The sequence below is a fragment of the Calidris pugnax genome, unplaced genomic scaffold, assembly GCF_001431845.1.
Source record: "Calidris pugnax isolate Ruff unplaced genomic scaffold, ASM143184v1 scaffold273, whole genome shotgun sequence".
Classification (NCBI taxonomy): domain Eukaryota; kingdom Metazoa; phylum Chordata; class Aves; order Charadriiformes; family Scolopacidae; genus Calidris; species Calidris pugnax.
Genome location: NW_015094508.1, coordinates 7,191,958 through 7,205,996, shown reverse-complemented (window position 1 = coordinate 7,205,996; position 14,039 = coordinate 7,191,958).

Here is a 14,039-nt window from a genome sequence, read left to right as displayed (position 1 = left end):
TGCTAAAATCACAAACAACTTTTTGTTTCTAAGGAGTCAAAAGATTACATTTCTTAGTTACAGGCCTATATTCTGGGCACAATCTGTGAATGGAAATATGAACTGGGTTTAGCGTACTTCTGTTCTGCTATAGCCATTAAGTGATCATTTGCATCAATAGGCAAGTTAAACTGGAAAAGAGTAAGATTCAATTTTTCTCAAAAACTTCCAGGATGGTTAATATTATAGTTCAACAGACGTGCACAGTATATGCTATCAGTTTTGCATTCTAACATGAAATAGCCATAAAACTCTCCAGGGATATGAAGATGATGGTGTTTGATATTTGAGGGCAAAGGAGGAGGGAAAAGCAACGTGTTCCTGTGTTTTTACTTACATGATGAGCCAAGATCAAAAGAGGCCTCATCCTCCATGTGGTCATTGCTGGAAACTCTGATATAGATTCAAGCTGATTCTAGCAGCAACCTTCTAAGCTTCTGGAAGGATAACTTCTCCTAACTTCAGCTTTTCTTTTTTTTTATTTAAAAAACAAAAAAAAAGGCAACACAATACACCACTGTGTTTCCACCGTGCCTGAAACTCCATTAGTGGTAGCAACTTCTATGTATTATTTTGGTAAACATTTTATTTTATCGTATATCAAGAAATTTGTCAGCCAAAATAAAAGTACTCAAAGCAAGTGAAGTAATAGCTAAAGAAATCTACAGGTTGAAGAAAATGCTGAATATTTAGCTCATTACATCCATAATTGCAGCCATCTATCAATCTGCAAAATTTCTTCCACAGATCAGGTGGCAATAGATGGGATAAGCTCCTGTATAAATTATTGCAGGAAGAGTTTTCCGCATAGATTTAATTATAAACAAAGCACAAATCTTCCAGTATTGCCAGTCTGTATAAAATTTGCATAAGAGTAAGCACCTACAGCCATCTGTATTTAAGAGTGTATTTACAAGGGCAATCAGGTACACACATAAGGAGTACAAACACAGACAGAGATATCCCACCTGCAAGTGTTTATCTATGGTGAAATTTTTTCTGGTGTCTTTGAAAAAATGACTTAAAGATTTGCCTGTTTCCTAAGCCAGTTAATGCTCATCCTGAGTAGTGCAGAAGTTGAAAGTTTAGTTTTGCGTTTTACCAGATACGGTTGGTTTTTGCCAAGAGATCAAATGGGACTACTAGGGACCTAGGTGTAATTAAGCATTAACTACTTCATAATTCAAGGATCTGCATAACTCAAGTAATTTAAATTTGTGCAATAACACACCTTCAGTTCAGCTGGTACAAATTTTAGATCAGGCCAAAGTATGTTTTAGTAATTATAAAAATGAGGTATTTTACAACTATCCCCACCACTGCAAGACTGTTTATTCTCCTAACATAGGCCCATACCTCTCCTTAAGTATTGTGAATTTTATGCATCACCTGTGTGTGTCGCCTGTCATTTCTATTTAAAGTCTAGACACAGAGCGTTTTTTGAATAGCTGGGCCATTCTCTTTCTCTGTCCCCAGATACAATGTCTGACTTCCAGAGGTGAGAAACAGAATTGGGATTCTCTCTGAATAGGCTTGGGGGAGGGTGCAGGGGTAACCTTTGCTCTTGTTCTGTCCCAGATTCTCAGCTTTGCACATGAATGGATAGTCTTCTATTGCGCTCTTTCTTTTGGGGGATGAAACAAATTAACTGCAAAAGAATACCAGGGAATTCACTTTGTGCACTTTCTCTGCAAAGTTGTTTGGTTTTTTGTTTTTTTTTTTTTCTGAGACTCTATGAAAAAAAAGAAATTCAGAACCCCAAAATGCCTGATGCAAAACTTCCAGAATAGGCAGGACAGCCCAGTATTCCTCCCACGCTGCTCTACAGTAAAACAGAAATCTCCTACCAGCAACATGGTGTCTCACCAAAGATGGAGTGTAAAGTACAATACTACAGTTCTTCTGTAGTCCAGTTGTAGTTATGAAGATAAACAGTTTTGTGCTTGTTTGTTTAATTGCTGCTCTCTAGCTAAGGAGGACAGAGACTAGGTGCTTTTTCATTTTCAGTTCAAAAATTTGGGGGATTTAATGAAATATGATATGCAGAAAAGGATTTTTTCATCTTGAGAACAGAACTTTGGGTGACAAAATGCCCACGGTCTCTATAAAGTATGATTAGATATTACAACTGTTTCTCCCAGAAAAACCTCATTATCCTTGTGCTATTAAACATGACATACATTCTAGTAAATGCATCTGGGTGGTTGCAATCCTACCAAAGTTTCTTCTGTCCCTTGATAACATTTAGGCATTTAAGCATCTCAGAAGTTCTTCTAATTGTTTCAGGTACCTATTTTATGTGGACCACAGCAATGAATCTTGTATCACCCAATATGGAAAAGCTGTAGAAAAAGCTGACCATCACTACTTTTTGTGTTTTCTCAGTTATGAAGCACTTAAGCATGTAGTATATACTTACTGAATTTTACGATGTTTTGGGGTGAGACAATGGCACCGTGATCGACAATAATGAATGCTGTGCTTTGCCCATCAACAACAAACTGCCTCCAGCAGTGGGATCAATAATAGATCAGGGCTATCCTAATTTGGCCTCCCTCTCTGATCCTGTTCAGGGAGAAATTCTTCCCCTGGCCTCTGAGATACATTAAGATATTAATGGTAAGTATGCACAGTATTAATGGTAAGCATATACGATCCAGTGATTATTCCCTCAGCTTATTAAACAACTTTTCACAAATAAGAAACAGTTGGCAAGGTCACACAGGCTCAGTGAATTCCGTATTTATTAAAAGATTTAAACTATTTTATTAACCTCCATTTATATAGATTTAAATCTAGATTTGTTTCATAAAACAAAATGTATGTATAAATGTAAAATGTGTATGTGTTGGTATTGGGAGTGTGGGCAGGGCTACTATTTCAATTAATTCTTTATAATTTCCATAAAATAATTCTTTGCTATTAAAAAATACCAAATTCATCTTCCCTTAAGGTTAGAGTACTGTGTGTATGTTGAGAGTCCTAGCTTTCTCATCTTTGTTTTTGAATAAACATTTTCTGAAATGTTCAGTTGGCTTGATAGTAGTGAACTTATAAAAACTGTAGATTTACGATTAAGAAGTTCTTATTGCTGAGAATGGGGAAAGCACCCTCCTGTTTCTATTATCTGGTTTTAGATTCAGCTTTTCAGACAGGTGTACAGGCCCTTCCTGCAAGTAGTTCCACTTTTGAGGCTGAATAAAAATAGCCTAGGTTACCCAAATAACTTTGTTTTTAAACAGTCAGATTTAACTTGGACTAATTAACTGTATAGTTAGAAGGTAATTTATAGTATTACCAAACACTGCTTTTTACTGTTTGGGAAAGATAGAAGTAATTAAAAGGAATTCCGCTTTTAAAACTTAGTTTATTTTGGATATACTTCTTATCCATCTTGTTTCCTGTTATTTTACTAAAATAAACATACTTAACCGTTTTTTCATAATACTAGTAACAAGTTCAAAATCTCCCCACAAATTTTACAGCTCTGTCAGAGTGGGTAATTTGTATTTCCCAACTTCACACTTGGTCATCAGGCAATCATCCCACATCAGGCAGCATAATACTTTAAAACCCTGAGCTATATAGTCGTAGACTGGCCAGCTGGAAGCAAAATAGGTTTCCCCTTACCCATTGCCAATGTGCTGAACTCAACCAATTCCCTGAAGAAAAATGACTATATACTTGGCATACAGCAGCTACTAAATTTAAATTCCTCCCGCCCCTACATACTAAGCTCTCTATCTGGTTCAACACTGAACTCCTATGATTTGGCCAGCTTGGATTCAGAAAGGGATCTTAGCCATCAATAAATGTACTGAAAATGGTGCTTTGCTTTCCTTTCCTTCTAAAAGGAAGTTCCAGTGAGATGGAAAAAGTGGCAGAAATAGCCAACCTAACATGCCATCAACAAGCATTTTGGCTCTGTTACCTGCACCAGTGCACATCCAATTGCACTGCTTCATTTCTCTCATGAATTACTTTTGTCTGTAGCACTGTGCACGTTTCATCAGAAAATCTGAACTGAATACAGGTTTTCTAGAAAGGAATGGAAGAGGAAAATAGTCTGAATAGTTACTTTCACATAACAAAAACAAATTTTAGTTAGGGTTCTCAGCTGTTCCTAGGACTACGTGATACTCATCAAACATGATTTGGAAGCATTATTTTTACATGATGCTTTTAAACAATTGTGATTGTTTAAAATAAGTGCCACTTTTTGTTTGTTGTGTGGGTGTCTGTTTTTGTCAAAGTTACGTTGACGGTTGGACAAGATGATCTTTAAGGTCCCTTTCAACCTAGAAGATTCAGTGACTCTGTGAAGTGAACAGATATTGGCTGTGTGACTCAGCAGGTATTTGTTTAACCTACATGTTTACGAGTTCTGTGATGTTCACTTACTCTAGAGAAATCTTTAATTGCAGAATTAGTGTCTTTAGCTCAATTTATATTATGTTATAAACTAGCCATGTGTGTTGTAAGCCTGATGGATACTAGATAGGAGATGAATAAATATCAACAACTTTGGCATAATAGATCAGTACGAAAATGCAACTCCTGTTGAAGCAGAAGCATGATTCCCTGATTTTGTGAACAATGAACTCTAGGTAATATTGTTTGGCTTCTTTATTTTTACTAATCTGATTTTGACACATAGCAGTCTGTAACTGTCTCCAGTTTCCATTATTCCTACAAACCCTTTTTCTGTTGAAGCAAGATGGAATGACCCATTAAAACATCTTGTAGACAACCTTAGTATGTATACTAACATTGAAATGAATGTATACTAACTTGACAGAAAAAGAAAATAGTTGTCAGATGTTCAGAACCCTTATGAATATGCCTAAAATTAAATAGAAAACAGAGATATTTTTCAATTGTGTTTTTAGACTGAGAACTCTGGGATATTTTTCCTGTGTAACATTCTTGTTCTAATAGGACCCTATATTAAGTCAGAGTCAATAATACTCACAATTTTTCTTGAATAAAATAATGGTTTAGCAGAAAAGATTCTTTATCCACGCTGAGTTGCACTGTCTCCACTGCTGTTTCATTCCTCTTCAATACACCATTTGTGTTTGGGGCCATAAAGACTCAACTCTGGGCTTGTCCACCTGTGATCAAATCTCTGGGCTTATATCTGGCTGTGATTTGTCCCTTACAGTGGTCACAGTTTGCATCTCCTTTCTTTGGCCTAAGAGTTTAGGAATAGTGATGGTGAAGTTGAGAAGGAAGTGGTTTATCTGATTAAAAAAAAATTCATGCATCTTCCCATTTAACAATGAGACAAAATTCAATCTTCTGTTAAACTGTACATCCAGAGAACTTAGCTGGCTTGTGAGAGACCCAGTTTCATGGCCTTGCTTCAAATAAGTCAATATTATTTAGAGTAACTGGAATTGATTTAACATAAAACCAGGGAGAGATTCATGCTTAACTGGTAAACTTGTTTGTTGTCCTGGCATTCAATAACACAAATCAAGGTTCTTATCTTTGTTTTGCCCTAAAGTTTTACACATCCTATCTAGGACTCCTCTAGGAGTTACTAATAGATCGAGGAGTGGCTCTTTCCCTTTTTTTGTTTGGCCTTTGTAGAGCTGAAAAACCTTTCTATTAAAAGAATACAACAAACTATAGTCTATGGCCTGGATTTTAACTTCTATAAAACTGAAAAAAAACCCACCCAACCTGTCCTTATTGGTTCCACTCACAATGGAGTATAACTGTTAGAAGGAGTGAAAAAAAGCCAATGACGTAGCACACCTTACACTGAAAGGTTTCCAACTATTCCATCACTACATTTGCAGAAACTTGTTCTAAATTGAACTTTTTGAAAAGTTGCTCTTTTCCACAGTTTTCTTGCTTTTCATAAAGCTTAAGAGAGGGAGCACAACTTGGACTACGCTCCTATAAATTGATCTGCCAGGACTAAAGAATGTCAGCAATCAGCAAGCAAAGTACAAAACCTTTGCAAAGAAAAGAAGCTCCTTTTCAAACTTTTAACTTGTAACAGTTGGGTGGTTTTTTTTAATAACTGTAATAAACAAGTTGCAAATGGAAACATAGTACCTAGAATGTATGTGATCTTTTGTAATTGATCTTTGATCCACAGTTTTCCTGGTATACCAAGGGTAATGGAACTTGTACACATTCAATATGTTTAAAATATGGCCACTCAGGCTAGAGGCTAAATGCAGAGCTAAATGTGCAGCACCAATTTATAAACGCTGTTTGCCAATGTTTTCCAACAAAACATTATTTGGTTTTGCAATTGTATCTCCTTTTTCCACCTTTCCAGTTTTGTGTGTGGCAGTTTGCCTCATACCAAAATCTGTTTTTGAGAAAATTATGTCCTTTTCTGACAGAAATAAATTCTTGTGTTCTGAGAATAAAGGGCTGGAAAGCCCAATAAAAGCTGTGACTTGGATTCCTGTGGCCCATTGGCACAATCTCTTTTTTAAAATACTTTCACTATCAGTGGCTTGGCATCAAGCAGTAGGCTAGTAGGAAGGAAAGCATAACAGAGCCTGAGCACACCTAGAAGAGAGGTCCCCAGCTTTCATCTGTGGGAATAATTTTTGTACTATTTTAACATGTTCCAGCTCTACCTGGCATGCAGGTTCACTCACACCACTTTCAGAGTTCCCCATAGGGTCCAGATTCCTTACCCTGTGCAGGTACAGGATTACCAGGCTTAGTTGTCCCTCATCTCTTTCCCATGTTGATATAGGAACCAAGAGTTTGATATTTGTGCTGTTGACTTGCTTCTCTGGAGTCACCACCAAGGAGCAGATGGATAGCCTTAAGAATTACTTCCCCAGGAGATATTGGTGTGGTGTCTGGATAGAAAATTGTACAGACTTTGTAGCTGCATGGAATGCAACTGTTTGTTCCTCTATGAGGAGACTTACCAGGTCTACTGGTTTTACTGGAAGCTGGAAATGGAAGGGGGAAGCTGAAAGTAGTTATCTCCTTGCTTTTTGTAGCAACATCCAGGTCAGATGATGGTTGGCTGCCCAGAACAAGGCAGTACGTGAAGACCTGAGATGATTCCAAGTAGCTGATGGTCTGATACATGGCTGACACTTTTTCCACTGGTTAAGACATGACATAATGTGCTGCTAGAGGATGATGCTCTTCCTGTATACCTTGTAATGTGTTGGGAAGGATCTAGACTTTTCTATTTTTATTTTTCATATCAGGGCTTTTCCTTCTAACATGATTCAGTGCAATTCTGCAAATTTTCTTTCACAGTTTTACAACATAATGAAATCATATATGTACTAACAATCTCATGTTTATAGTGAAGCTTAATTGAAACATACTGTTAATGAACAATGAAATTCTGAACACTGTTACTATTGTCAGTAAAAACATGCACAGGATTTCCTTAACCATGTAAAAAGCAGGCGTAAATCTTTTTCATAAAATATTTTCTTGGGAAAATATAACACTCTAATTCATATACGAAAATAAACCATTTTGTCTGATTCAGACTGACTTGTTGCTTATGGAAAGTTATGTAGTTTGATAATAATTTACTAAACTGAGAATGTTTTTTCACATAAGCCTGACCCCTGCCATATGTATCCATGTTTATTGGAAAATTACATACTAATATTACTTCAATATTATTTACTTCTTAAATTGAGTTCTGAACTGCTACCACAAATTAGATGTTGGAAAATGAAACACATCAACTTCAGTTTGAATATTTAATTTTCTAATTTTTTCTAGGTACTCCAGCTTTTTAAAATTGCCACTGGGTTTGTGTCCCTTGCAGAATGATGTGCACGTTGACTGCCTTTCACATTGCATTTTTGAACTGTGGCAGCTTGAAAACAACCTTGCTAAATGTTGGAAAGATAACTTTGTTCAACAATCATCTCAATGCATCTTTGTAAACATTGATGCTGCAGTAATCGAGTGGGACTATTTGTAGTCCCTGGTGTTTGTAGACCCTGGTGTAGTCCCATGGACTGGCCTATCTCTAGCAGAAAAGAACTGCAGCAGGATTTGGCTGAGTAAAATAACTCTCTCTTGATTTATGGTGAAGGTTTACATCTAACTACATCTAACTCCTGATAGTTCTATATAGAGGTAGCTGATTTGTTTTAGGATGTTTCTGGCATGGTACAGGGGACTTCTCATTCTAAGTACTATTCCTATCATACATCCTACTGGGGCTTTGTCTGTCCTTTCCCAATTTCATTTGGTTTATGTGACTCTTGGCTCCCTAAAAAGTGCTGCTTTTCTTGCAGAAATTCGCAGTTGATGTAGAGATGTAATAGTTCATAAAATTTGTATTTGTGTTACATTATAAAATTTGAATGCTGCTGCAGCTACACTTTTCTTGACGTAAAACAGTCACTGTTTGACTAACTCAGTCAAGACATAGTTATTCTCTGCTTCAGTGTTCATGAACTGTAACCCATATGTGAGAGCTTGCTTTCTGAGTTAATCGTCTCAAAGTTAGCAGTCCAGCAATTTGCAAATGTTTTTTAAATTTAGCTCTGTTCTTACTGCCCATGTCAGTCCTAGGTGTAGGAGGAAAGTTATATTAGAATTTGTGTGTTGTTCTTAGCCAAATTCTTCTGAGACCCACACATATACAGTTATGGTATTATTTTTATACCTTTGCCAGTTCTTCAATATTCCATCTTCCCAAATAATAGACTACATGCAATGCTGCCAGAATACTGTCATTTATGAGGGACTTTGATCAGATTACCCTCTTTGTGTCAAACTTGCATGCAGTCAGTCAAAGAATGGATTGATTGCACAGCCTTAGCCTTCGTATGCAAAGAGCATCGAAACCAAGCTCCTGTTTGCAATCTGGGGCTGCCCTGCAAAGTTAGAGCCATCTGGGAACTACCTGATAAAGTCTAGTTGAATTTGTAATTTGATAAAAAACGGGTAGGAGGACTATTCTGAACAGACTAACTTTAAATTCAGCACACTTGAACAGTTTCACCTTTCTATGATGAAACACAGATCTGCTCCTTTTCTATTAGGAGCTTTATTCACATTGACCTCAGCCTTCAGATTCTTCTCTTAAATACAACGAATTCATTATCTAGTTTTTCCAGTGTTGCAGTTCAGTATTGTAGGACTATAACCAACACATTCCTGGATCTAACTAAAATACAACTTAAATGCAATGACTTTCACAAAAAAAACCCCTCTAATAGTGAAATGGACACAAGTCCAAAAAGGAATTATACTGAAATAAAAGCATGCTGCACATCCAAATAAAAACCTAAATACAACTGCATCAGGTTATGCATACACAGTAAGCTAACACTTGCTCTTTGGCAACATTTATTAATACAAATTAGTAACGTAACCATAAGAGCTTTACAGTCAGTACAAATAGACATAAAATGGAACAGTTCTGTTACAATGCAAGCAAAGGAAGTACCAAAGATGAACTATTATAAGATATATCAATTTTAAGCACACAAAACTGGAAAGGTGGAAAAAGGAGATACAATTGCAAAACCAAATAATGTTTTGTTGGAAAACATTGGCAAACAGCGTTTATAAATTGGTGCTGCACATTTAGCTCTGCATTTAGCCTCTAGCCTGAGTGGCCATATTTTAAACATATTGAATGTGTACAAGTTCCATTACCCTTGGTATACCAGGAATTTGTTTCTGTGGATAAATTAGTATTCTGGCAAAGATGTCTCTAGATCATGACATCAAGAATAATGGCTTCCCTCATCACTAGCAGTCTATTAAACAAAATAAAACCACTTTATAATCTCAAGAAAAATTGAGCAACTGATTGTTGGGGAAATGATTTATTATATATAGTAAAGGACTGGTTATCAAGCAGACTGCAACATTAATCTAGTTTAATTTGTATTTTAGGTCTTTCTGCCTGAAACAGTCTAGAGCAACTCATTTAAATGCAATCTAAATTACAATAAGAATAGGAATATCACCAAAATTACATTTGTCTTGGCTAACTGTAATCCAAAAGCTCATTTGGAAGCACCTGCAAGTAGCTTTTGTTGCCAAATAGAGAAGGCAAGCTTATGTTTCATTTGACACAATAAATTTTCTAAAGTACAGAATTTAAAATGTGTGCAGAACAAAGAACTTCTTGTAACCATGGCTGATTATAATTACGAGTAGTTCGGCACTGCTGAGGTTCCTTGGAATGCTCATTGTTTAACCTGGAAACAATTTGAACTAAAACATAACATTAGTATTGCCTGTGAATATGCCCGAGAAAGTGTCTCAGTGGCTTAATCACTAGAATTTCACCTTTGTGAATAAGTAAAAGTATTGTGATCAAAAAGTTATTATGTTAAAACAGTTTGATGCAAAATAAATAAATAAGCAAATAAAATAAAAATCCAACAAGAAAAAAAACCCAGCAGATCAAATACAGTAAACTAAACCGGGACACTGAAAAAAAAATAACATTCTCTCAGAAAGTACGTGGATTTGTTATCCTTTGTGAATAGCTCGTTCATGAAGGATGAATTGCAGACTTAGAGTAAACAGGTGCAAGGTGGCAATACCTTCCCAGGCTGGTTTATATGCTATTTATTGGACTTTTCTTTTCTTTTTTTTTTTTTAAAAAAAAAGCTTAAAATATAATATAAGATAATGTAGCGCTGATGTACCAAAATACTAAAGACTATTCAAGGTTTCAAGACAGACTTATTTTTCCAAGGTTATATGCCTGTAACTAGCCATAGCAGTCTTCACTAGCATTACCTGTTTTATCTTAAAAACACAAACAAAACGCTTAAGTGTATTTCTGCCAAAAGTTTCTATCCAGAAACGTTTATGGTAGTCTTTCAAAATCACAATTCTTTTGTCATTTGCAGCAAAATCCAGACAAATACAACAATTAATTTTAATGCCACCATCAACAGTTGAAAAACTATCTGCAGAACAATTTAGTTAATTTGCTAGGAAATTACATCAGTAGAGTTTGTACAAATCACAATTGTTTGCAGAGTTGAGTTTGTGAGGGCAGGCGTGGTCTGCACTTTCTTGTAACCTTGTAATACTACCTGCTAGAAGGTATTCATATTGCTAGATCAATCTCCTCACAATGCGAAGTTTGCTGTACCTAATATTCTGCAAAGTGAGTAGGGTCAGGGGCTCTACGCTGTGCACAGAGCCGGGAAGAATCATTACTGTAGATTGAGTCATGTTTCCTCTTCACGTATGTGGCGGTTTGGCTCCCATCAAGTCTGAAGGGCAAGTGGTGCTTCCTCAGGCTGAGATTTTCTACTGAATCAGTCACAACTGAAAGCATCATTCTCCCAGATTTGGCCCTTGATTTAGTGGATGGTTGTTTATCCATTAATTATACCCTGGACGGTGACAGGGTTGTGACCGACATCTGTTTTCTTGACCATATTAAAGCCTTCCAGCTCCATACTGGGAGAATATGATATGGGTTAGATGGAGAAGCCTCCTGTTTATCTGATGCTTAGCAGAGTCAGAGCAGTGAGGGGTTTTTAAGCAGTGTCAATACTCCAGAGATACAGGCCTAATCAAATAAACCCAGCCAAGTACAATATTACCTTACCCAGAAATTATTGCAGTCAAAGAAACCTGTCCTTAACTGCTTGTTACTGTCATAGCATCTATCCTGATCACCACTGGATGTTATAGAAAACACAAAGATTAATTGAGGCTTACCAAGAAGCCTGGCTGATACTTCTCAGGATTGTCCTGTTATCATCAGCCAATTGTTTATATAGAAATTGATATACAATGTTTTACTTAAGATCTCAGAGTTGGAGGGCAGTTCTGTGTGTTAGCAAGATGAGCTCAGCTGTGAATCCCACGTACAGTTCTGATAGCCAAGACAGATAGCAATATGATGTAAACAACCTCTAATTTGAAAAAAGTTACTCTAAAATAATAGAAAGGATTATTGTCATTCAGAAGCCGTGACAAGATATTTCCTTTGATCTAGGATATTATGAGGTTTCCTCTTCAGAAAAATAGAATAAAAATTTCTGCTTACACTTCTGCTCAATCTCTTCTACAACTCCAAAATAAATCAAAGCAACCACTTCTTTCTGTAAGACTTACTGAAGAGTGAAGTGCAATAATTGCCATACAAGAATAAAATGAGATGTTTGCCATTGCTGACAATGTCTACTGTTCAAGTATCAGCTGCAGTCTCTGACCACGTCCAGTGCAACCTGGGTTTCCAAAAGTCAGCTCTGGGACAGTCTTCGTGTGATTCATACCCATGCCATGAAACTGCAGACTAGGCAATCAATCCTTCTAAGAACAGACAGATAAGATACTGTCCTTAGTTGGAATCCCAGACACCTTTAAATAGGTGTCTGAATTGTGAGTCCCCTGGCCATGGATCAAGCAAGCTAAAAACTCTTTCATTACGCAGATGATCCATATGAACACTAAAGAGATGACTATTAATACATGAATAACCTGGGTACATTCTCTTGGATCACTGTTGCCTTAATTTTAAGCTCTACAATATTTTCAAAAGCTGCTTTTAAAAGATCTGTAGGTTATCAGCAACCTGACAGACTATATTTCCTAAAAATATGGGAAGGAAGGAATTTTCTCCTGAGCCACGCTTCTCTGCAGCAAGCGATTCCTCTAAATACAATGAAAACTATCTAAATAAATGCCGCCTGTAGGTGGTGGGAAACACATTGGTTTTTTTCCAAGATGTGTATCCAAGGTGTGTATTTTGCTTCAAAAAAGCAAAATCTCAAGGATGTCAACATTTACAGCAATCCATAAGTGGTCTGTTTGCCATCACTGATGTGTTGGACCTCACTATAGGATGGTTTCTGGATTTTAGATTTGTGATTACTACTGACATATCTGGTATATCAAGATGGACAGTAATTTCAAGGGCCTATTTTGGTACCAGGAAGAGCTTGCTTGTCAGGGCTGGTATACTTGGTTTCAGTAGTGAACCCTTTTCTATTATTATCCCTGCCTTCTGTTAGTGATCCACAATATTTCAATAAATTGGCTTTGCTTGACTTTTCGTTATAAGTTGGACACATTTGTACTAATTTATAAATCTGGCAGTAAGCAGGGAAACTGAAAATGTGATTTCTTGGTCCTGGAGCTGATGCTGAAGAAATTAATGTCATAGTCATAGACGCCAAGGTGCAGCCAGTTATAAACACGTGGGTATCAATGGTCGCAATGCTTTTTATATTTCTTCCCCTTGGAATTACAGATGTCTTATTTTTAAGTAAGGGTAACTGTTAAAGCTTCTAAAATTTTGGCTGAAGGACAGTATCAGATAAGAATAGCTCAAGTGCTATATCTGAGTATTCAGGTGCAGGACGAACAACAGGAAGAGCAATGGCTGTAGTGTTTGTTGGGGATGTGTACTCCTCTTGGGCAGAAGATTTACCCACTATATTTGTTGATTAATGATGTGAAACAATTATGACAGACTAATTTCAGTCATTATCAATAGCCGCAGGCAGGGGGGTGGTGAGGAGGGAGGAATATCTGTGTCTATGCCTCTGTGCTCTCTAACTTATTTGGGGGAGCAAGGGTCCAACATACCCAGAAAAAAATGTTGATGAAAGAAACAGCACTTTTTTTTTTCTTTTTTAAGATGGGGTTTGAACTTATATTGGTCCAGAGTGCAACTTCTTGCCATGAGCAATAAGAGGGAAAGTTTTAGTGCCATCCTGACCTTTCCCTTGCGCTAACGTACAAGGTGTGTGTATATAGCTCTAAGGAAAAGCTATTAAAGAGTTTATGGGCTTGCATACTTAAGGTACAAAGGTATGTACAATGGAATCTGCACTGAACCACACACAAAATAGAATTTTTTTTCCATGAAACAAGACAGCATACTCAAGTGACAGATTTAATACTCAGTGTTAGATTTAAACCCATTGTGCAGGTCTGCCCCTTTCTACTGAGCTTTCTCATCATCAAGGCAATTTATCCCACGTAGCAGGAAATGAGAAGGGAAGCCTGGGGAACAGTGAGTAGGGAGGAAGAGGGGT